A 25,519-nucleotide genomic window follows, 5' to 3' on the forward strand; every position below is an offset into this window, starting at 1 on the left:
ATAGAAGCTAAGTGTTAAGAAAATAACTTACAATGTCTACGCTAGTAAATTATAAAGGGTTAACTTAATTCATGAAACCTCCCTTCAACGATTAATAATAATGGATAATCATTTTACAACAAAGTGAAACTTTAAATCTATACCCGTAAAACCTTATTGTTTACGACATGTTTAATAATTACTCAAACTCTTTTGATCATTTTTAGAAATGTTTGTCAAAAAGATCTGATCACATTACGGATACCATAACTAATTAGAGTATTTTATTATTGAAAATCTAATATGGTAGAGCAAGCGGGAATCTGTGTACATTAAAGGGAGATGTTTTGCACAACAATTTACTACCAGCAGGGAACAATTCATTTTTATATTTGTATAATCAAAATAGAATACATTCAACCAATGATATAGAAAACATAGATTCAGATCATTTATCAGAGAGAACGTCGTTAGTGATGCTCTCATAATGATACGTTAGTGCTATCCATCACGGTGAAAAATAATGCAATTAAAATATATTTTTTGTTGTCACATGTCGTACATTCAATCAAAAACGCATTAATTTATTTCTATGAGCTGATCAATAGGCACGTTTCCAATGAGCATAATGGAACCAACCATGTTTTGTTGGTTTCTGATTAAATGAATGGATCTGTTGATACTATCAATGGAGACATTTACAGTGGATCTCTGACGTAAACCTAAGTCCATCTAATCGTAATTAAGATTACACAACATTTACGCAACGATATAATTTATCAATAAAACTCGGTTTCAAATCAGTGGTTTTACATATTCCCATTCTCCAATGATTCTATACTTCGTCTAGTTTAAACGCAATTGCATTTGTTTCATTCAAGTACGAGTAAAATTAGATGTTGAGTATACGTCAACCAGACGAATGCATTTGTTTCATTCAAGTACGAGTAAAATTAGATGTTGAGTATACGTCAACCAGACGAAAAAAAACCCACACTCACACAACAAAATATATCGGAATCTGAAACAACTATACTCAGAAACAGAAATAATGGAAAAAAATATGTCAAGCTTTAAATTGTAAAAAGCACAAACGTTTTTTTTTTTTTATAAAATTTTCAGAGAGTATCAATAATCTGTAATTGAAGTCATACGAAACAAGTGACTGGTAAAACAATGTTTATCCAATTCTTTTACCAATGCATGTATATATCATAAACTTCGTCTTCTGTGCACGTTTTTTTTCCATTTTTTCCGCATCCATATCGTATAATCGTCGAACAATAATTTCTCTCTGGCTGTTATGATGTGAAAATATGGCAGCTTATTAATTATCGTGTTTTGAAGTCGTAGTTTACAGATTGTCACCTATTGGTAAACAATCATTAAAGAAGAATGGACATTGAACCCGTGTATAAAAGAGGGACGATAGATACCAGAGGGACATTCAAACTCATAAATCGAAAATAAACTGACAACTCCATGGCTAAAAATGAAAAAGACAAACAGTGTAATGGCCTGACCATTAAGTATAACCGACGATTGGGCTCAAGCAGAAAAGACTATCAGGTGCTGATACTTTAATCAAGAGTCAATCTAACAAATGGTAAAAAGCTGAAAAACAAATAAAATACAATTTTACAATGTGTTCAATTAATATTATTAAAACGAAATGTCAAAGGTAATAGATAGCACAGTCCGTTGAATCCGAGAAAATGTTGTACTTTCAAGAGCAGTTAAATTTCCAGTGTTTCACGGAGAGAATGTTCAAATATGTATAGAGTAATTTGAAGGCTACAAAAACAATGTTGTAAAGTTAACTCACTCTGTGGTTAGCCACGAATTGTGACCTAGATGACGTTTGTCTTTTGAAAAGTTCTCCAGAACTGGTATGACCTTGCAATGTTCGGTTTGAGAGAGGGAAAGGTAGCGACGGTACGATGTTTTAACGTTAAAGATGAATAATCCTCCTAGACTGGAGCACATAAATAGATTAAAAATATAATCAAACGAACTATATAAATTACGGAACGGTGTAACAGAATACTCCCGTCTGATGTCTATCTGATATCACTATTCTATAAATTTTTCGAATATGAATACAAGATTTACACAAATGAATTAATCCCAATATGAATTGAATTATATACAGGTGAAATGAATTGGTCGTGTGAGAAATATCACGTCTCAACTTACGACATTTCACTATAAAGTTTCCAGAATAGATTTATTCCACGGAAAACTGGGTTCGGCACAGTTTCTTGTCCTATGAAGAAGGATCTCTCCAATGAGATCGCTGTGATTTGTAGAATGTTCCATAGCTGTTGTTGAGATAGTAGGAACTGTTTTCTCCAACGTTGTGAGACGGCGACGACGGTTAAAGGTGGTCCTCCGATGGGTATGACGAGAGTTAATATTTGATCCTCTTCCGGTTTGGCGAAAAGCTCCATCTTCTTTAGTATCAGGCGAAATTAAGCGTTTCGTCTTAAAGTTCAATCCTGCTGATCTTGCAGTTTTGTCTGTGAAGTGGGGTCCTCCATGCTTGATTTTGTTGTAGTAATGTCCAAGAAAAGGTGTTACTTTGTGATGATGTCCAGATAAGACTACTGGTTCCTTTTCACTTATATTCAAGTCAGATTTGGCAATAGGTCCTTCTTTCGGAATAGGTTTGTGAATGCTATTGATTTCCTCTCCATGAACTTTAGGTTCTGTTGATTTCGGATTGAAACTTTCTTTATCTATAGATTTTTCTATAGAAGTCACAGATTTTGCTTTTAGTGACGCGAGTGATGTCCCTTTAGATGAATTTGTGCGTTTACCAGGCTTGGTACTAGGTCCTGTACATTCAAGGGATTGTATTGAATGCGATTTAGCGACCTTGGCATTCGAATGAAAGTTTTTGTCGTTAGACTGAACAACAATTGGATTCTTGTCCTTGACGGCTATTTCCGGTCTTGAGGCAAGACGTTGTTCTGATTCCGTGATTGAAACGTTAGTTATCTTTGTGTTGACTTCAATAGGAACAGTTTGCTTGTCAATGTGTGTATTTCCAATTATGACCCAACCAAGTCTCAACTTTTGGGCAAATGGAGTTTGGGATGGTCCTAGGCGTTGTTCAAGGACGTGGTGTGCCTCTATAAGGTCCCTTCCAATTAGGAGTAGAATTTGACAACGTTCCTCTAGTGGTGTAATGCTTCCTCTGAGTTCTGTCAGATGAGGATGATGCATTGTAACTTCAGGAGTAGGAATTTCGTCTCGATTATTGGGAATATTATTACATTCAATTAATGTAGGTAGTTCAAATTGTACGTCACTATGTACAGATTTTATGACGAAATCTTTTCCTCTTTTCCCAGAAGTAGCTACTCTGCCGGAGCATGTTGTAAGAGAGTAGTTTTCAGGTTTCTCCCGAATGTTGAACAGACTGAAGAATCCAGGCGAGGCAAGAGACCGGTTGCTTTGGTCGTCAATAATGGCGTACATTCTGATAATTTTGTCTGTCTTGTCCTTGTGGTACACGTCCACAGGTAATATCTTGGCATAAGATTTCTCGCTCTTATGATCTTTGTAGATCTCTGTGCAGATCGAACTTACAGAGGTTAACTTTGTTTCAGCTGACTCTGTCTGCTCCCCGCCGTAGACTTGTGTTAGCTCCCCGCCGTAGGCTTGTCTGGGTGAGCTAAACTGGGAACTTTCAGATTGTTGTGGTCTAGTGATGTGAAGTGCTGTGGTATGTCGTTCACTTCCACACTCGTTACAACTGATACTTGCGTTGCAGTCTCGACTTCTGTGTGTGGTTGACTCACAACACTTGTAGCACACATTGTTTTGTCTTAACAGTTCCTTGCGTTCCTCGATTGGTTTGGCTCGGAATGCTCGGCATTCATTCAAGGTATGCTTTGTCTTGTGTAGGATACACAGATTTTGTTGTTGACTGCTGTCTTCAGTTTGCTGTTCAACAGCCGTCTTATGGACGTTGACTTTAGAGTACGTCTGAGGTGTGAACCTTGGCGTAGCGTCTTTTGTATTTGGTGTTACATTTGACCCAAAGATGAACCCAGGATCGTTCTTAATTTTGCTCATTTCCCTGATGAAGGCAGAGAATTCTTCTGTGAATGGCGGAAAGGCAACTTCATATTTGGACTTGTATCTTGAAGCCCTTGTTATCCACTTTTCTTGGAGTCCGTATGGTAGTTTTTCCACAATAGGATTTATACCGGACGAAGAATCGAAATAAGCAAGCAAACATCCCAGCTTGGGATTTTCCTTGTGATATTCTATTTCAGATAGAATGTCAGACAGTTCGTAGAGACGTGCGTTGTCCTTATTCGTCAATGTAGGGAATTTGGCAAGTTTACTCATGAGAGACGCTTCCAACATTTCTGGAGCACCATACCGCTCGTCAAGCCTCTTCCATAGTCTCTGTATACCTATGGAAGGATTATTGGCGTTCGACGCTCTTATGCTAATGGCGTGTTTAGCAGACTCTGGACCGAGCCACTTGATCAGTAAATCGATCTGTTCTGAGTCAGAGACTTGTAACTCATCAGTCACGTTCTTGAAGCTTGCTTTCCAAGTATGAAAGGATTCTGCCCGATCGTTAAAGCTTGTTAATCGGGAGAAAAGCAGGTCCTTGCGTAAGAGGAATCTAGTTATCTCTGATGTAAGGTTGATTTGTTGCTGGTGTGCAACAGGGATCTCTTCTATTACGTCTTGTTTTTTGTGTGAAACAGGGATCTCTTCTAAAACGTCTTGTTTTGTGCGTAAGACAGGGATGGCTTCTTTAACACCCTGTTTTTGGTGTTCAGTATGGCTCTCATCTGAAAGACCTAGTTTTTGTATGCCGGTTACTAATCCCAGATCTGGGATAAAGGTAACTTCCGGTGACTTATTATCTGAAGGCAAGACGGCAGATGTCTGTGACAGCAATTTCGGTGCCACGGATGGCACGAACGCTGGTGCTTCGTGACTCAGCTCGATCTTAACAGGAATTTGTTTTTTCTTTTGAGGTCCTGTTACTTCCTTAACAACAGTTGATACAGGAAGTTTATTGACGAAATCTTGCACACGCTGGAGCGGGTCTTCCTTTTCGTCAGGGAGATCGCTATACGCTTGGCTATCATCGTATTCCAGGATACGAGCCTCGGCTTCTGCGGCTGCAGCTTCTCTCTGTGCTTCAAGAAGGTTAAATTTGTCTTTAAGCTCGGCCTTTTCCCGGCTTACTCGTGCGGCTTCTTGTTGCATTTGAGCCTTCCTGCGCATAGCTTCTTGTTCTAATTGCGTTTTTCTGTGAGCGGCCTCTTGTTCTAATTGCACTTTTCTCTGTGCGGCCTCATGTTTACGTTGAGCGACTTCTTGCTCCATTTCTGCCTGTTTACGACTGGCTTCCTGTTCCATTTCGGCCTTTTTGTGTGCTGCTTCCTGTTCCATTTCAGCCTTTTTGCGTGCTGCTTCCTGTTCCATTTCATTTTGTCTGAACAGGGCTTGTTCTTCTAACATTGCTTCCTGTTGTAGGATAAGGGCATCTTTTTCGACAAATGCTATCTTAGACTTTGCAGCCTCTGCCTTGGCTCGCTTTCTCCGTGCCAGGCTTGACATGTCTGACACGTTAGAGCTACCGCTGTGCGAGGTTTTCTTACCCCTTGAGGTCTTTGTTTTAGTGGATTTGGCCTTTGTTAGAGCGAGGCGATGCTCGTGTAGTTTTTCCATAACTAGCTCCACTTTGGACAGACGTAAATCCAAAGAGAGTTTACATGCATCAATTTCTTTTTGACTCTCCAATGTTCGGGTCCTTTTCAGAAAGTCTAGGTATTCATCTGTAAGCCTACGATAATTATTACAGGCTTTAACAAGTTTGTCCTGGACTGTTAGGAGTTGCTGGAGATCGTTAGGAGGCGTTGTTACTTCCAATAACTGGGATTCAATGTCTGCCCAGAGAGCCTCTAGTTCCTGACAGAACTTGTCACGTTTTTCAGTGAAAGCTCCTTGTCCTTTTTCCGTGAGGTCACGTACTCGCCTAGCCTCGGGAGTTTCATCTGACTGTGATGTATTAGACGGATTTTCTAATAGTTCAGGGACATCTCCTTCTTGGGGCTGAATCTCTTCTTGTTGTTCCACATGACTGGGATCCATGTTGACTCAACGTTGTTAGGTTGCTGTCCAGTATACACAAGATATGTAGTCCACTGTCAGTGTGAAGGTATGTACGTTGCTACGTTGTCGTTCCTTGTCTGGATATGTAAAGACAGGTTGTCGTCAATTTACTGTACGTCAAGGGATGACGCGTACATGCAGGGCTCAACAGGTAGGTTGCTGTGTAGCTGTGGAGTGGAGTTATCTGTGAGACACAACAGGCAAGTTGTAGACTTTTTACTGTAATGGCCTGACCATTAAGTATAACCGACGATTGGGCTCAAGCAGAAAAGACTATCAGGTGCTGATACTTTAATCAAGAGTCAATCTAACAAATGGAAAAAAGCTGAAAAACAAATAAAATACAATTTTCAATGTGTTCAATTAATATTATTAAAACGAAATGTCAAAGGTAATAGATAGCACAGTCCGTTGAATCCGAGAAAATGTTGTACTTTCAAGAGCAGTTAAATTTCCAGTGTTTCACGGAGAGAATGTTCAAATATGTATAGAGTAATTTGAAGGCTACAAAAACAATGTTGTAAAGTTAACTCACTCTGTGGTTAGCCACGAATTGTGACCTAGATGACGTTTGTCTTTTGAAAAGTTCTCCAGAACTGGTATGACCTTGCAATGTTCGGTTTGAGAGAGGGAAAGGTAGCGACGGTACGATGTTTTAACGCTAAAGATGAATAATCCTCCTAGACTGGAGAACATAAATAGATTAAAAATATAATCAAACGAACTATATAAATTACGGAACGGTGTAACAGAATAAACAGACAAACAATAGTAAACATGACACAACAAAGAAAACTAAAAAATAAACAACACGAACCCCACCAAAAACTAGGGGTGATCTCAGATGCTCCGGAAGGGTAAGCAGATCCTGCTCCACATGTGGCACCCGTCGTGTTACTTAACATGTACAACACGATAATAGTTTGTTTATTTCAATGACAGATCCATGCGTAAATGTCTTTTGCCTTTGGACAAATTAAAGAAATTTCTTTAAAAAAAGTATATGAACATGAGTTTTATAAGAAACACTAACCATTTAGTTATAAAAAAAACATATGCACATTTTTTTGTTAATTTGAATTTTCATATGACTTTAAGCTATGGAATGAAAAGAAAATGAAATGATTTTTTTCAATTATTAATGAAAGCGAATTAGTGGGATGATATTTCGCTTTTAACAATCAGTTTTGTTCAGTATTTGAAAAAATAAACAAAGACATATCGCTAATGAATTATTTGCAAAAGAATAATTCGGCATCATTGAATCCGTATTCATGTGAACTTTAAATGATTCCGTTAGCTAGAGATGGATCACGCTTGATCTAGGCGTGTTCAACTGGAAAAGAATGTTAACAAACATTGGATGCGAAATCATGGTTTACCAGTTGGTTGACTGATTATAAAGGTAAAAACGATTTTTAAACATATTTTTTAAACTTACAATATAAAATCAACCTAGAAAGATGCACGAGCTCGCAATCTATCTATCTATATTTATTTTTTTATTATGTTTATATCAGGTTATATGACCGTCGGCAGACTTAAGGGGTCACATCGTTGGTTGATTAGATGGCGTCTAGACTGGAATACACACGAAATGCTGATATGTACTATCCAAAATTTGTACCGTTAACTGCTTATTTTAAACTTTTCATAACTTATATGCGTGTTAGTATGTTATAAGTCTTATATCAGAAATTGAGTCAAATTTGTGAATATGAATTTGGCAGCTTATGACCCTTTAACATAAGATTTTCTTATAGATAAGAATAGCATACAGCCCCGATAAAAAGATGAAAAACGAGCAGTCTGCTTTTAATGAGCGCGATCACATCTCATAGTTTGTCGTAGGGCACTCTTTTTAATAATTGATTATTTTCCCCCTCGATGGAGGATTTCAAACTAAAATTTATGACAAACGCGAGGATTTTAACTTACGATTTGTCAAGTTCCCATTTCCAAGGTAGCAATTATAAACCCTCTGCTCCATCGAGTGTCTTATACATACCTCATTTAATACTTTGCGCTAGTGCATGCTCACAGTATACAGACTTACATAACACCTCGTGCTCTTTGCATAAAAACAAAATTATAAGAAAGAAAATCGAAATCCAAACTAAACATACTTCAACATGAATTGATTATCTTTACGATGTGTCGGTGTCTTGACTCACGAGGATCATGTTTTCGCCGTCTTACATCTTTTGGATACCGTACTAGTATATAGTTATTATTCTGATTGAGGGGTATTCCCTTTTGAGAAATTTGACTGAGTGTGAATTTGCATGGCGAGTGCATAAAAGTGATCGTGTACCCTTGTCAACAAACCCTGTCTTGGTCCTTTTGAAGATTCCTCAGTTTTTGTTCGTTTTCTTGATTTGTCTCTCCCTGATTAAGATTGGAACATCGGTAATCTGTAGTCACCCTAATTGTATACTGCAATAAAAAAAAACTAGTTTGACAGACTGCAACCCATAACAACCACTAGACATATACAATTTGTTGACATAAAACATGGCGTTGAGTGCACACAACTCTCACCTTACCTTTCACAACATAAGGGAAAATTTCAAAAATAAGTTAGAAAGGCTTGACTCATAGATACAAGTTATCGATTAAACAGAACCCGCGGATACTGTTAAGCCCACATATCAACTAATAGATACATTTTTTTTCTCAGCCTAAAATATTTATCAATTCATCCAAACGGATTTAGTATCAATATATCATAAGTCTGAGAAAAGCACGATCGTGTGCGTACATCTATCAAACCAGTATATCAGTCAACATGAATGCCAGTAGACACAGATCAATAATAACTAATTCCATATCAACGTATGCTCGTTGTTTCTTAAACCAAACTCGAAGTAGTAAATAATCTGCTTAAATAATGTTTGCCATCCTACAGTCTTAAATTAGCGTATGTTTTTTTTTTATGAATTCCTCATTGCAACAAAAGGTTCAGTATGATATATTGTTGTGATGAAGATAACAGTATGTAGACCAGATATTACTGGCGGTTTTATGCTTTTTTTTTATCATGTGTCACATACGACAATGTATATGTTCCTTTTGTCATATAACCATTATCTCGACAATTTTTCTCAAATGGAAATTACAACTTACAATTTTGAGTCTATAAGAAATCACACGAACCTTTTGCTGGACTCACATAATCAGTTATAATTACATCTATTTGAAGAAATTTTATATGTTTTGCTGTAGTGTCTTTACATACACATAAAAGCACACTGATACATGTTTTTTTAAATTCATTACAGGAAGTTGTGTTTGATTTTTATATCCCACTTTGACAAAATCCATAGAGCTGCATGATTTCTCTGTTCGATAAAGTACTCTGACTTTAAGTTTATTCTACTTTTTTATGATGCAATAAAAAAAAGAAGCTTTGTATTGGTATCCTTATTAGTAGATGATATTTTAAATATGTGTATGTCACTACTTACCAAATGACGATGTTTTATTGTACAAATAGTCTACTACTCATTTATCTGTATAATATTTAAAATACGATATAATTTCTTATAATGATCACCGTGCAGGACTTTAATGATAATTGTAATTCTTGGAATATTTTTACGAGCAATATCATTACGATAACTAGGAATCTTTGCGATTCAATTTTCGATCGACGTCATTTTGATAACCAATGCATTCATTTAAACTGTTAAAGTACCATTTGATATGAGAATAAAAAAGGACATTATTTTTTTCTATGTATTTTGTGTTTTAACTCTGCCCTTTACTGTCTTTATAATAAGTAACTGTTAGTTAAATATATTAACTGTCTTTATGTCGAATCCAAATTAATATATAATTTCAAGGCAGTTTTTTATGATTTATTTACTTGTTGACACGAATCTAGTATATACTTTAAGTGACCTTGTTGCTAAATCTGCTTAACCTGGTTCCATTATAAGAGATCTAAAATATGTATTTTCTGCTTTTACAACAGCAACAACATGATGATGTTCAAAAACTGACCTTGAGTCAATGTGGGTTCATGTTAAATCTTTTTTTCTGCTGCATGAACTGTACGTAGTTTTTGTGTAGTTTTGTGTGGATTTGTTTGTTTTTCGTCTTTTTTCATTTAGGTCATGCTTTGATTCGGATTTTTTTCGACGTCTGATTTCATTTTTGTTCTTTTGGATTTTTTTGTCTCCTTTTAAACCGTTCCGATATTACTGTTTTACAGAAAAACGTGCAAAATACTTCCCAAAATATCCAAGAGAATTGATGAAATAAGATATGGTTCCATTTGAGGTGAGCAGATATTTGTTTAAGTTTCAAAATGGTTTCTAAGAATTTCTAAAATACGTCAATTCCGGAGAGAATAAAATATAAAAGCCCGAAAAATTTGGCACACCTGAATTTCCGGATAAAAAAAATCGAACGTTTCCGGAAATTCGGGTTCATTAAATTTTACCAGCTTTTATATGTTGTTCTCATCGGAAGTGACGTATTTTAGAAAATCTGGGAAACCATTTTAAGGGCATACGATACAGTTACAGGGGTGGTAATGACGTTGCTAACGTGAAATGTTATTTTCGCGACGTCAACTGTGACATATCGGGAAAAGATGCATTTTTCGACTGATTTTTATCATTCAAACTGTATTAACTTAAAAACGAGTTCATGGACCCCTGTTTTATAAAATGGCATGCGGTTTGATTACACATGAAGATTATTTGTACCTATTTTCATGAAAAAGTCAATAATGGATTTTTTTTTTAATTTGAAAAATATATAGCAAAAAATGACGTTTTTTTCTACATTCAGGAATATTTAATAAATTTGAGTAATTTCCAAACATTCAAATAATTTAACAAAAAACGGCTTGTGTTTATCTTTAAAGACACAAAAGTTATGCATTTCTGTCGGAAGGAAAAGTAAGTCTGAAATTTCGACCTCTTTTTACCTAAAAAGTAGAACATATTTTTTTATTACACATTTGATTTAATCAGGTTAAAAATTGCCTATTTGCAAATTTTCATTAAAATTTCAATATTGGATCAAAACTGTATCGTAAGCCCTTAAAACTAAAAAAGATATACTGACCGACTTTAAAAATGCAACATTATATCATTCTTTTTATTCCAATTTTCAAATATGCATTTGTTTGTAAATAAACTTATAAACAGAAAGTTCTTTCATTACTTCAATGTCTAACAAAAAATGCCAGTTCGAAAGGTGAATTGATTACGTCATTTTCAATGTTCAAATATTGTTGTATACACTGAAACCCTGGTTTCCCCCTTACTAACGAACGTGTCACCGTCAAAAGCAATGACTGACTGTAACAAACGTCAAAATAATTGTTAGAAAGGTCAACCAATTCTGTTCGGTACGTTGTGGGTTCTGTTTTGCACCTTCTGATTTTGCTGTTGTTCCACCCATTACAATGGGTTTGACAATTATACCGTTGAAACTTTAAGGCTTTTAAAAATGCTTTCTGCAGTCAATTCTCTGGCAGTTAATCGGAAACATTTGACTAGCAGTTGAAGTTGTGGCCGTAGACCTGTCTCGCAAATGACGTTGCATTGTCACTAAATGTTGATCTGGTCATTGATGATATTCAACAAATCCCGTCTTCCGGTATCATTGTTGGAAGGACAGTAAGACGATTCCCTGACGTCAAATTGTCTGGTTGCAGCACGTTCACGTTTTCCTTTTTGCAGTAATCTAATGTGTTGATCCAGTTTTTTATTCCTAAGTCTTGGTAATATGGAGATGCAACATTTTTTGACTGATTTATGTGTGGCCAAGGATTGAAAGAACTGTTTCACAAAGAAAGAAAAAAATGAAAAAATCTGTTATTGGTTCATAATTTCGATTTCTGAAATTCGTGCGATCTCAATAATCTGGTATGATCAGGTAAATCAGAAGTATGATAAGCATGAATAGTAGTTGTATGAGGATCAAACATGATTTTGTAAAAAAAAATCTACAAAATGAGTGTTGTGTTTTTAAAGTCAGTCAGTATATTTGCTCACCTTAAATCGTATCTTATTTTATCAATTCTTTTGGATGTTTTGGGAAATATTTTGCATCAATAAGCACAAGAAGGTAATACTTTGTAACTATGCAAATATTTCTTGATGGAAAGAAGATTTCATGCCAAAATTGGGTCGCAAAGTTCCCCCCAAAATTCTCTCTCAAAGTCCAGACGTAAATAATGGCTTCAGCGTGAAGTCGTAGGAAGGCGTCAAAGAAAAAAAATAAGAAGTAATAATTATTTGGACTGTTGCTACCTTTTTTTTCAGAACAGTCCTGATTTTTGATTTGCTGCTGTAGTGCCTTTTTAACTTTTGCTCATCCTTAAGTGCGTTTTTATCATAATTTTATTAACCCCTTCTCCCTCACTGTCCCATTTTTCTTTTCTATTATTTTTTTTGTAGTTAAACCACAACGTACTCTCTAGAATTTGAATCTTGACATTTGCTGCGATCTTTTAAGTAATCTTATTTATTTTTGCTATTTGTTTTGTTGCCTTCAAATTGCATTTACTACATCCTTCTAAGTTGATTAAATAAAAATTTAAAATTTAAAAAAAAGTCAGTCATACCTCTAAAATATTTAAGATCTTCTACTCATTTTAAACCGTTTTAAAGATCTTATATAACGTCAACTGGTTGCATTCCTCCTCCCGCATATGTTGATTCTCCCTGATACATAGACATTTGACTTATCTTATCCATCTTTTTAATTCTTGTAAAGTTATCATTTTTTTTAATTATCAATGAATTAAACAATATTCAGTATTTGCTATGATTTTAATTAAGTTCAATGTAATATGTCTTGAACATATCAGTTTTGTAAGGCTTTCACGAAAAATGGGTAGGAATAAGATAACAGGAAATTATTTTAAAACCTGAAACCAAAGAAAAACAAGAAAACACTACGATCAAAAGAAAAAAGGACGAACAACACCCGTCATGTCGATCATTTCAAGTATTAATATGATACTCTTGAATTTATACTAATTTATTTTATACCTAACCTCGTTTTGAATGCAAGTATTAAACTTAAATTTAAGATACACTAAGATAAAGGTTAATATCCTCTATAAAAATGGCGATCTAATTACTTGTAATGTGTGCCAAACTTAAGATTAGAAATTTCTCTGGAAAATATCTGGGTTAACGGTCAGCTTTAAGATTTTTTTACCGATAGGATATGACACTGTCTCGACTCAATAAGGAAACCTTATCGCTGTCTGAAATCGTGAATAATGTCGTCAATCCTATCTGTAATTTTATCAATTGTTTCCTATTCATAATTGTAACATAAAATTAAAATCACAAAAATACTGAACTCCGAGGAAAATTAAAAACGGAAAGTCCCTAATTAAATGGCAAAATCAAATAACATTTTGGTAAGTGTGGATTAGCGTTGCAGGTGATGCATGCCTAGTATGAGACTATTAACCTCCTTTAGTTTTGTTATGTTTAACTTGATTCGCCTCTTTGAATTTTATTTTTTCGAAAGTAAACATTGATAAACCACCGCTGACTTAGTGTGATGCTCTAGAACTTGTTTAACATCCTCAACCTTTAGATTTCATCGTTCTTATAAGTGGTATCCAAGAAACACCTGACATCAACCCATAAAACTATAACATAGGTTGGTTTTGAATTTCTCATGTTTCTATATTCGGAATCGTTATACATTTACAAACATTTCCACCCACCATTGTGACTACTGTAAGCATTTACCCAATTCTGCTGTATAACACCGTAAAACTCATCATATCTTTTTTGTCTGAAAAAGCTAACTGTAGAAACATAATTAGTCGTAGATGCCGCGATAAAGATATATCAATAGGTCCATTTTGCTGGTGTATAAGTTGAACGACTCTTAATGATGCAGAAATACAGAATCATTCAATTTGTCAGCATCACAACAGTCGACTAATGGTCATTTGTTAAGGAGGAGCTTGGCAGGATAAAAACAGGTGTTGTCATCAGGTGTTTTGTAACTACCTTAATTAACATTCATTGAACTACGTTAAACTAATATAACAAACGAAGGTAAGCTTATTATTTGTCAGCATGAGTATAATTATTTCATGTATCAAAATAGTTATAAGAAATATATTCCATAAGACGACTTGAACATATTTAATTTACATCTATTCAAAATCTACCGTTTTTGTTTTGTTATATACCATTTTATATTTAAGTATAATACTATTACAGATTAATATTTCTGATATAGTTCATAATAATATTTTGCTTTCATTCTTGATAAATTTCATATAAGCTTTGGATTTCAAATATTTTGACCACGAGCATCACTGAAGAGACATGTATTGTCGAAATGCGCATCTGGTGCAAGAAAATTGGTACCGTTAATGTTATTAACACAGATTTTCAAGCATTTTTGGAAGCAATTTCGTAATGACACACATAGAAAGGGTTAAATGACTGGTTATTAGTTAGTAGGTCTTCATACAGTGTTAGTATTTGCATATGAAATATTTGCCTGTTTGATGAAATAATCTAAATGCTTTTATTAGCAGTATTTCCTACTTTGTTAATGTTGCACTTATTGATTGGATGGTTGTATTATCAGGATATTACTATCATTTCCCATGGGAGAACCCTTGTCTGGCTATCTTCTAATGCTTTATCCAAGAAACACATTTGTAATATTTTGCTGAAAAGATTGGTATAAAAAGGATTTTTTCAAACTAGTTTTAAATGTAAGATAAAACGTGACTTCTTTTTCAGCAATAACAGTATGTAATGTTCATCAAATTAATATTTTAAAAGGTTATAAATATTTATTTTCCAGATGTTGTCAATCCATCGAAACTTATTATATCTTTTTAGGCTATTGAATATGATACTAGAGTGTTATTTTTTCCTTTTGAAGTGAATTGATTTTCTTATCATATATTTATGTGATATTAATTTTACTGTGTCCAGATAATATTATATTCAATGAATAAAAAGAGATTTTGCATGCTCGATATACGATTATTGAAGATTTATTGTTGTGTTAATACTGACATACTTGCATCTTTGTTCCTATTAATATAGCAAGTTAACACGTAAAACAATATTGATTTAAGGTAAGAACAAAATTGCTATACATATGAATTCGTCGATTCCTTTAATTCTTACCCGATTTCTCTTTTTTTTCTGACCTGTTTTTTATTTTTATTTTATCAACATGTGGTTCGTTTGAAATCAGTTTGTTATTACTAAAAATTCGACTTTGGCGACACATTTTCTTGCTTTTCTTTGAAATTAATATTGTTACTTCATAAAAGAGGCGACCATGTCTGATTATGTCACAAAAAAAGAGCACATGATTTTGCTAGTCGTTCGAAACGAAGTATTGAGATTATCTGTCTAAGGTCTAAAAATCATAAGAGAATCAGATTCCACGACCAAATCTTGTACAACATAATATTTATCCACTCTTGAGAGTCTCGCACTTTAAATTTGAAATTTAAATGTCTGAAGTTGTAAATATCATGTCTAACTTGAATCAGTGGTTGAATCTATATTTATGTATATGATACTAAAAAGAAATATGTTTCTTTATCATTACTTTTGGACTTAATAGTAATTCAGATGACGGATAATGCAGGTATAACTAAAGGCAAACGTTGTATAACGGTGATCAAAAGTCTTAACTCGATTGAGAGAAAACAAATACGGGTCACCAACAAAAACCGAGGGAAACATCAACTATAAGAGGGAAACAAAGGAACAACTGGAACACTGACGTTCAACATAAATAAAAAGGCCTACATGAATATAAACGAACTATTTGATAACAACTACCATATTCCTGACTAGGTACAGGACATTTCAAGTACAATGGTAAAACCTTGTTTATGGCTAGCAAAATCTTCCGCTTTTATGACAATGTTTAAAAATATCGCTAACATGACAACACTATGTGACAAAAATACAACACAAATATACCCTAGAACATTCATCAAAGAGAAACGCACACACAAATAATTTAATAGTCAACATAACATGCAAACCGCAGAACAACAACGAACATCTTCTAAGTTGTAAAACTTTTGTCTAATCCTATTGTCAATGTTTTTGGACAATAAAATATATTTAAACTGATGAGTCTTATGTAGACGAAACGCGTGTCTGGCGCATAAGATTATAAGCCTGGTACCTTTGATAACTAATAACGCACTTTTCAACCAAAGCTATAACAGAACCATCAAAAATAAAAACAATGAATGTTGGATGTAAAAACTACCGGGACATGTCGTATAGTAATGCAAATTCACACTCGGTAAATCAGTCATATTCGGGAATAGGTCTCGTTTGGTACTTAGCAGACAGAAGACATAGAGGTTAAAACACAATTGAAGAATTGTTTGAAATGTCATTAGTTAGTTAAGACACATACACGCAGCATAGATCAACCAAATCGTGTCATATTTAATCTTTCTTCCTTATAACTTAATTGAAGCAGTTTCTCTGTAAGGAGCAAACTCTTGTATATGAAGTCAGTATAGTTTGAACATGCACGAGTGTAACGTATCAATTGAGATATGTATACACCATAACATGAGACGATTACCATATTGACGTTACAAGTTTGCTGTGATTTGATTCCTGCGATTTTTGCAACTTTTTCAACATGATTTGTTTAAAAATACTCCTACATCTTGTTACCACAAAAATTAGAAATTTCATAGAAATCGGAGTGAAAAGAGATAAAAAAAATGTGTACAATATAAGAAGATAACTTCTAAACATGGACGACAGTTAATGATACTTCTTGAAGGTGAAAACTAGAAATTTTCAGCATAGAAATACTGTATTTCACGAAACAAATGAGATGGATATACATGACAGGCCTATTATTTATGTTCTTGTATTTGAAATATTTAAGCCAAAACCTTAACATAGTCTCATAATTATCGCAACGGATGTTTTACACTTTATGTTGCAATTTCGGCCTCTATGATTACAGTTTTTTATGGGTTTGTGTTATCCAATCTTTAGTTTTCACTGTTTTGCGATTTGATTTGTCTGTTCGTCTGTTTGTCTTATTTTTATCATGACATTGTCTACTCTTGTTTCACCTAAGGTTATCTATTGGCAGTTTTTTCTCAGTTTTCAAAGCAAAACATGTTATCACATTTTTTAAAATTGTTTTGTTACAAATTCTAAGCATTTCATAAATGTGCCCTGCAGAATCTTGTCTTGAAGATCATTTTCGTTTGGGAAATTAAAGTGTTTTTTTTGGGGTTTTTTTTTGGGGGGGGGGGGGGCTTTTTTTTGTAAGATGAAACCTTCCAGGAATTTATCAAACAAGAGAAAAAAAAGAAAAATGATATAGATCAATTTTTATTATCAAGAAACTAATTTCACAGTCTGTTTTGTCATCTACATTTATTATTTACATCTGTCGGTTTTTCATGACCTTTATGATTGAAGACAATAAGGTCTATCTAGTTATGTTTCATAACAATATCATTGAAATCCAAGAGACACGTGTAGCTTCTAGTGATAAACCAGATAAGTATTGTTAAACCTTCTTTCAATGTTTCACAGTTCTTCCTTATTTCATAATATGTTGTTTTTCTCAGAGGATCAGACAATTTATTTGATTGGACGGATGTTATTTAGGAATTCAGCAGCATTGTCCATTATTTAGCAAAGTAATTACACTCGGGTAATGAGTGCTTCTGAAAGATGCTTTGGAAATCTTTCTTTACACGAATTTAATGTTCTTGTAAACAGTGAAAGCTTCAGTGATCAAATAACTTTTTTTTGATGTAACAATAGAAATTCAGACACATATATTTTCCAAATTTGTACATGGGAGTAGTTGAATGATGTTCAAATATCGTAAATTCATATTAAATTAACAAACTTGGTTTAAAAAATCGAGGGAAACGCACGAACTCTAAAAGGAACAAAAAACGGGTGTGTCGCTATGTCAATCGTCACCTGTTACGCATACATCAACGTCCATGCGGATCCCTTGGCAATAAGCCACATTATGGAATATTGAAATATTGTAACGTATAGTTCAAGCGGGCTTTTTTTGAAAGATCTGAGACTACAAATTATGTCTCTCGTGCGCTGAAAAACAGACATATTGCATCAATAAATTCATGATGGGGACTCTAATGTTTTTTGCAGTTTTCGTTTTAGCCGTTCTTCTTTATAACCCTGCTTGATCTGTTGTACATTACACAATAAAATGTCTCAACATAATATTGAAATGCTATATATGTCAAATAAGGCCTCCTTGGTTAGCTCCATATAAACCATGAACTACACTCCTGTTTTTGTCTTTCGTGTATTCTTGCAGTATAATGTTAAAAGGACTCATTACCAAACACATGTGTGTAGTAGAGAAATTATAAAAAAAATCATCTTCTATTTTATTTAATCTTTAAGCAACAAGAAGATATATGAATTTGTAAGCATGATATGACTTTAGTTTTTCTTGATATTAAACATTATAAACAAAGCAAGTTTAGCTATGAGGGTAAGCAAGTTACATCATAAGTTAACCAAATACATTAGAAAAAAACTATTATAGGATCATTTTGAATATATTCTATAAACTCGCATAAAGAAACCGACAGATTTCTGACTCCATACAACATTTTATATAGCAAATTACGATAACACACTGTGACTTTCATTTGAAAATCGCAGACGACTTTTAAAGATGTCTATCATATGTCATAATTGATGTGCACGAATAATACATTGTAAATGTCATTTGCATTCTATATAATTGTAACAATGAAAATTAATCTTGCATACTACCCGTACAGTCGACTAAAACCTTTCCGTGATCAGATTTTGATTTCTGCAAATCAATGTTAAAGCAATATATATTTTCTATAAAACTCTAATACAACTTTTTAAAGTCTATTGATGATATCTTTTGTAAACGAAACACGAGACAGAATCACAAAACTTTATTCATGGTTTCTGTGATGAGTTGATTTGTATGATTTCTTGTTATATTAAGTATGTTTTAATGCGAAAAAAAATCAAAACAATAGTTATATAATTTATTGTTTAACGTTAAGTTCGATGTACCAAACTCGCCAAGTTACCCAAATCATCTTTTTACGGCAAATACACGACTTATCAGATCAATTCAGTTCTTTGCTGTACTTATTCTATGATAGATAGGGTTAACATGTATATAGTGTCAAATACCATATATGTTAACACTGGGTCATCTTTTGTAATTTTGCAATAATACACGTTCTTATAATAAACAGGATGACATTGAATAAAATGTATGCATTGGATGTTTAGATTCAAACAATTAGAGTGTACGTAACTGTGTATATAGTTTGATATTTGGTAGGAAATGACGTGCGTAAAACTTTAATGTTTATTCTTTTTCATTGTATGTTCGATTATCAACGCGCATGAAGTTGTCTATTTTTAAGCAAGATAACTGTATTTAACTTTATAAAAGTTGCTAAAAACAAAGTAAATTTCTTAATATGACCCGTTTGTTGTTTCAAATCTAAATTCAGTGATCTGTTTGTTTATTTGTATCCTGAAACTTTTCAGAAACGCATGGTTAGAGGAAAGTTTTCCACTTTTTGCATCGTAGGCTTGAAATATTTGACTTTGAGCGTTTTTGGTGAAGTAAATCCAGAAAATTCTTTCGGACGCAAGAAACTAATAGATTTTGTTTTCATTATTTTTTCAAATTTTCAAAAGTACCAGTACCATTGTTATACTGACGGCAATACGATTGTTATATTCAGTATTTTTCATTGCTTTGCATTTTATTTCCATCTTAACTAACCCGACCATTAATTAAAACAACACTTTAAATAATTCCGTCATTTCTCGACATCTTTATCGAAATATCTGTATACCTAATCTACTTGATCAAAATGTATGTTATGCTATATATGTTCACGAATTTCAAACACACAACGACAGCACATGATTAATACTTAACGTTTGATGATAATTCTACCATTCCTAATTACCTCATTGACACTCTAGAATAGTGATAGAAATTATAAATGGGAAATTATTGTTTAGACTGGCATCAAGTTATATTTTTAACCCTATCATCTCTACAGAAATGGAAACTGCGTCCAAATTTCTATCTCATTCCACAAAAAAATGAAATGAACATAAAATTAAACAAAGCTCCTTTTGGGATTGAACAATCTCGAAATTACAAAATAATTCAAATATAAAAATTATTGAAGAGATACAATGAAAATAAACCTCTCTGAATAGCTTCATCAGAAAAGTTTTGAAAGCCATGATTGTACAAAAACGAAGAAACGTAAAGAGCTTCATAGCAAAAAAGGACATAAAATAGTCAAATTCATATAAAGTCCTCTTAAATTCAAATGAATATTAATATTGGTTAAATTGTTAAATACTACATGATATATGGTTGCGTGTAGATAGAATATCTTGTATATTAGCTTTTTTTCGTCTGTAAAGGATGAAAGCATTAACATAGCAGTAACGTCAACTGTTATTTACCTTTACAGTCTTAATATGTTAACACAGTGACATTTTTGTAATTTGAAAATATTTATGTTATTGATGCAGATGTCAAATTGGGCTTTTTTGTTATTTGAAAAGTTTTAAAAACTCGAATACAATACGGTAGCTTGTCAAAACGGGCAAAATTCAGGCAAACACAGACATTTGTCTTCTGTGACGTTTACAATCCACAAAGCAAATTCCTTTGTTAATCATTCGTATGATAATTTTTCAGCATGTTTTATATTTTCAGATTTTAAGTCAATTGAATCGATTATTATATATAAAACATAAAACTATTAACAAGGGGAATTAAACTTCGATGTTGTGTTAACATGTAACTAACTGCTCTGAAAATGAAATCTGTTTTCGGTGACTTCCCATTTGTATTATAACCTTTAGGCATTCTTCTATCAATCCCTTCTTGCTAACATCCATATAATGATATGCTGTATATTAGTTTTCATGTTTTAAAATTATTAAGCCGTGTTGTAGTGTTAAATTAGCTCAAACGTTATAATTGGAACACAGACCACAGCTTGTGTGTTTCCTACATCAAATTTAGTACGTTAAATTTCTCCTTGAATTTAACAGTTGCCTTTCATCTTTTATGAAATCATTGCTGTGAGAACTGTTTAGTCAGCGAAGCAATTTAAAATTGGAAATCAGTTTAGAAATATATATAAAACAAAATACAAAAAAAATCAAAAAAATCAACCATTTATCCTCGGAATACGGTACTTCAGTAAGGCACAGTAAGATGTTGTTGGATATCCAGTTTCTCGTTTTCATGTAAGCATATCATTTTATCTTTATACATAATAAGTGTCCTACAACTGTCTTACGTTTTACCGAGACGAATTACCCTGTGATCTTGTCTTTTTCATTTTCAGAGCTTAAAAAAACGGGTTTAACTAACTTATACGCAGTAAGAAAAAATTAAAAAATATCAAGAAAATTTTACAACCAATTACGACTCATTCCCATAACAGGTTAAAACAATATTTTGATACAGAAGTTCACTCTTATTTATGTAATTAGTAATGTTTTAAAAGTATTCACTCTTGTTTAAAAATAAAGAATATTGGAATTATTTCCAAGATTTAAAAAGAAATGTTAAGTAGATTTACGACGGGTTATTAGTGGTCCTAATTTTCCATAAAAATTTACTTTAGTAGTGACAGTAGAAACATATGGCCTTGGAGTAAAAGAAACTTTCCAGTCAGTTTTTTTTACTCATACTCCAACATAAAGCAGTCAAAATACTGGATTTTATGTTTCGAGCATGATTTTTGTGCTCCGAGCACTGGGCAAAGTTTTATGACTTCAACCCAAGATATCAAAATATCTGAACGTATCTGAGAAAGGCATATTCAACAAGCTGGATATCGTTCACACAGCAATGATAAAAGCGAGAATGGAAATGGGGAATATGTCAAATAGACAACAACCTAAGGTTATCAGTGATGTTTTTAATAATATATAATAATGACACTAACAAGTGTAAGAAAAATCGGTTTTGGGTTACTTTGACAGCCTCTTGTTTAACTTCAAATATTCTTATTGGAGCTAAATATTTGTTCATCCCTAAACTACTACTACCTGTAATTGCACTAAGTAATGGATAATTGATACTTGACACATGTGTTACAGTTGTATATTGTACTAGAAAATAAATATCACTCATTTCAAAACTGATCAGTATATATGATATTTGTATATTTGATTTGTTATAAATACACTTATTTCAGCTATGTATTTGATATTTCAATATCATGCATATTTCATATTTGTTGAATTTACATTTGATATATCAAAGCAAAATGGTTCCAATCAGGAATTTATAATCTATACATTCGTGGAGGATATGATTTTTTTTTATTAATTTTGACAGCATTTTCAAGAATATTTTAATTTTTGATACGTATATAACTGTTATTTTACTTTGATAAGACAGAGAGAATCGTTTCTTTTTTTGCTTTTGAAAACAATTATTTGAAATGAAGTTCAATTTGCGCATTTGCACATATATATATAATATTATTTCATAAGAAAATATCAAGATGTCCTAATAATGGACAATTTTGATGTCAAACTTAAGAGATGAAAAATGTGTAATAGATGTGGGATTTAGATTTGACAAGATTTTTCTCAACGTCTTTCTATATTGCTTGATATTGTTTTGAAAAAAAAATACTTGTTCACCTGAAGTCTCATTATGTCATATTATAAGAAAGATAGTCAAAGGAAGCCATTTTTAAAAGCAATTATTGATGCTAGAATAAAAAGCTGATTGTTAACGCCATATGATTTCCCATATCCATAGTTTGTGGCTTCTGTCATATAATGATAAGTGACCTTGTCATTTGAGTATTCCATGTAAGGTCAGTGCAATATATAGATACAACATAATGTTGGGTTTTGTTTGCTTCTGCTATCTCTACATCAAAACAGAGATAGCATAACATAGATTCTTGCATCTTATTCATTTGTAATTTTCCTATACATATATCTTTATATTCCCTTAAGAAAAATATGAGTCAATTATCTAAACTAGAAAGAACATGTATAGATCAGGCACTACTGTCTCCGGACAAATTTACCTGAGGAAAGCATATTGTAATTGTACCGAATATACATTACGCATCATTGTATGATATAATATAACATGTAATTGGTTGTTTCTAAAAACAAAATCATAATTTTAAGTTTATATTTCAACAGATCTTCATTTAGTTTTTTTTTTTTTTTAATGTCGCATTTTTTACATATTACATTATTGAATAACATCAAAACGGAAAATGGTGTGAGTATTTATTGCAATAATGTTGTTTTTTTTGGTTTTTTTTTTTATAGTTCTAATGCTTTAAGTTTGAACGCTTTGTTCTATTCGAATCCAATATGGTCGTCAAATGTGTAGTTATCTTACCTAGAACCGCTTGACATTCTGTTGAAAAAAATAAACTTCTACTTGTACTCAAGCCTACTCTTACAAAAGTTTATCTGTTATATAAATTTTAGTCAGTGTTAATACGAAGCAACCCTTTAGCTAGTGATCGCATGCCAAACTCGAAAGTAGGGGTTAATGGATCATGTCATTAAAAAGTAAGAGCAAAGACTAGTTGGCTAATAATCTACAGATAATTTCCGGATTGACAAAATTGTTTAGCGCGTAACAAAGTACGGTCAATGCTTAAGGCAAGAAAACTGATAGTAATAGAATACTTTTTATTGTTATGTTGCATGCAATACAGCGGTCATTGTGTCAAATTTGTCTATCACTAAAACATTTTTTATTGCAATTCAAAGAAGGTAAAATAAGTGTCATCAGACTTGCATGTCAATTATTCATCATGTTCGTATTTCAAAATGTGTGTTAATTTTGGCAATATAAACATGTTCAAGAAGTTGAGACATATACAAGAAATTGAGACATGTTAAATAAATGCAATCAATAACAACAATTCAAGTTAAGACCAACCTCCTCTTACACCAAATTGAAAAAAGAAAAAAATCAGTCCATGAAACACTACATAGTTGAATTTAGAATACATACCAAAATTATTGTATAATTCAAATTAACACCGAATTATTTCTAAATTGCCTTAAACGTGAACACCAGTTAAACTGAAGTGTATATTCGTATGCGTTCAATATATAAACCACTTTTAAATAACAGATTAAACATGGAACTGTAACGTATAGCTCTAGAAAGTTAAAACGATATTTTGGTTGTGTTCTAGGTTATACAAACTAACTGTTACGCATTGACCTAAGGTACGTGAAAAAACTATTACGAGTTGTCCTAAAGCACGTCAATTAACTCAAAAACGTTAATCAGATGAATGTTTTACAAAAATCGTTGTCATTAGAGAAATGAATTATTTTTAATGCACATGTGCTTCGTTGTGATTGTAAAAGAACGAGTTATAATTTATAATTACGATCGTCGACCAATAGATAAGAGTTTATTTACAATCACTGAGTGGATGCCACTACTGGTTGAGTTTTTATTCCCCGAGGGTAACACCAGCCCTGTGTCGAAATGATTTATCATTGATATGGTAATAAATATAAATTAATTGTTTACAAAACATTACATATTTGAAATACTTAGGCTTTTATACCTCAGGAATAGATTACCGTAGCTGTATTTGTAAAAAGTTTGAGGAAATTTTGGTCTTCAATGCTCTTTAATTTTATACATATTTCGCATTTTTAAATTTGTTTTATTCGAGCGTCACTGATGAGTATTTTGAAGATGAAACGTACGTGTGGCGTCACTGATGAGTATTTTGAAAACGAAACGTGCGTCTGGCGTTAATGCTTAATTTTAATCCTGGTATCTATGTTGAGATGATTTACAACCACTGAGTCGATGACATTTTTTATTCCCCGAGAGTATCACCAGTATTCAACACTTTGGTGATAACATGAATTATCATACACTTATAGCAAATAACATATTTTTTTACAGTATGATAACAGCATTGAATTTACGTGAATTGCATATTTTTCCGAAATACTGTTTAGCAGGTTGATATGAAATATTTATCACATGTTTCAAATATTATCACATGCCTTTTGTAACATTATCGTATGGCATTCCGGCGATACTCGGAAAATTCCGGAAAATGCACCTCAATTGTATGTTATCAGTGAAAACATTACAATTAAAGTAGGGTACATAGTACAAACCAATTATTACAATACAGGATAAAACATTATGTGAAATAAATAAAAATAATGTTTAAATAACTGCATTTTTAAAAGTTTCCAGCTTAATTTAGAAAGTACCTTTACGAACATTTTTCCAATTTTTTCAAAGCAGTGTTCTGATTTCTTTTATCGCCAATATAAAAATATACCAT

General features: G+C 32.9%; 2 protein-coding genes across 2 annotated transcripts in view; one reads left to right on the plus strand and one right to left on the minus strand.

Annotated features, from left to right (window-relative positions):
* LOC143069269 (uncharacterized) overlaps positions 1–25,519 on the minus strand; it is a 425,535-nt gene that overhangs the window by 294,809 nt on the left and 105,207 nt on the right. The window lies entirely within an intron of this gene.
* Positions 14,125–25,519, plus strand: part of LOC143069262 (melatonin receptor type 1A-like) — a 43,511-nt gene continuing 32,116 nt past the window's right edge. The window contains exon 1 of the mRNA XM_076243804.1: positions 14,125–14,183. The gene's annotated coding sequence lies outside the window, so the exon portion shown is untranslated. The remainder of the gene's footprint in view (positions 14,184–25,519) is intronic.

This window comes from Mytilus galloprovincialis, chromosome 3, assembly GCF_965363235.1.
Source record: "Mytilus galloprovincialis chromosome 3, xbMytGall1.hap1.1, whole genome shotgun sequence".
NCBI classification, from domain to species: Eukaryota; Metazoa; Mollusca; class Bivalvia; order Mytilida; family Mytilidae; genus Mytilus; species Mytilus galloprovincialis.